This window comes from Maniola hyperantus, chromosome 19, assembly GCF_902806685.2.
Source record: "Maniola hyperantus chromosome 19, iAphHyp1.2, whole genome shotgun sequence".
NCBI classification, from domain to species: Eukaryota; Metazoa; Arthropoda; class Insecta; order Lepidoptera; family Nymphalidae; genus Maniola; species Maniola hyperantus.
This window is the reverse complement of record NC_048554.1, coordinates 10,519,626-10,520,304: the sequence shown is the minus strand read 5'-3', so window position 1 is coordinate 10,520,304 and position 679 is coordinate 10,519,626. Positions and strand designations below refer to the sequence as shown.

At 30.9% G+C, this 679-nt stretch overlaps 1 non-coding gene across 1 annotated transcript; it reads left to right on the top strand.

Moving 5' to 3' along the window:
* Window positions 1-360: 360 nt before the first annotated feature.
* TRNAT-CGU (transfer RNA threonine (anticodon CGU)) lies at window positions 361-432 on the top strand. Its single transcript has one exon. It is a non-coding gene; the product is annotated as a tRNA-Thr (tRNA).
* Window positions 433-679: the final 247 nt, after the last annotated feature.

The following is a 679-nucleotide window of genomic DNA, read 5'->3' as shown; positions in this document are numbered from 1 at the left end:
TTTTTACGGACGTGACTACGTCCAGGGAACTGCGGTTTTATTTAAAGACGGACGCTGGTTTAAAATTATTTTATAGTAGGTAAGTAATTTAGTTTTTATAGGTGGTTATTACTAATCTAAAATTAAAAGATACAATATTATATTACAAGACTTACTTATCGTTTAAGTATTTATTACTGAACGTCATTCACGTAAGTTTAATTTTTTTTTATCTCGCGGGAACTCTTTGGTTTTCTGACATAAAAAGTAGTTATTGAGTATCGTATTTAAAAATATTAAATATTTATTATTTACAATCTTTATAGTTCACAGTATTTCATTTCTTATAACTAACTAGGTATTTCACCCCATCACACATCAGCCTCTTTAGCTCAGTGGTAGAGCACTGGTCTCGTAAACCAGGGGTCGTGAGTTCAATCCTCACAGGAGGCAAAGTGCAAATTATATGATGCACTATGCTTTTATACCATTATTTGTATATTACGCACTTATTTTCTCTACAAACATTTTTAGATGACTCAAATTTCAATTTCAATTTTTTTCAAAAATTAAAAAAAAAATTATACACACCGCCTTTTTCATCTACCCACCTACCGCTACCGTCAGTTTAGCGGGTTGGAAGTCATCTCATACTACACTGATTATACAATTATTCATCGATATCGATTTAAAATAACTG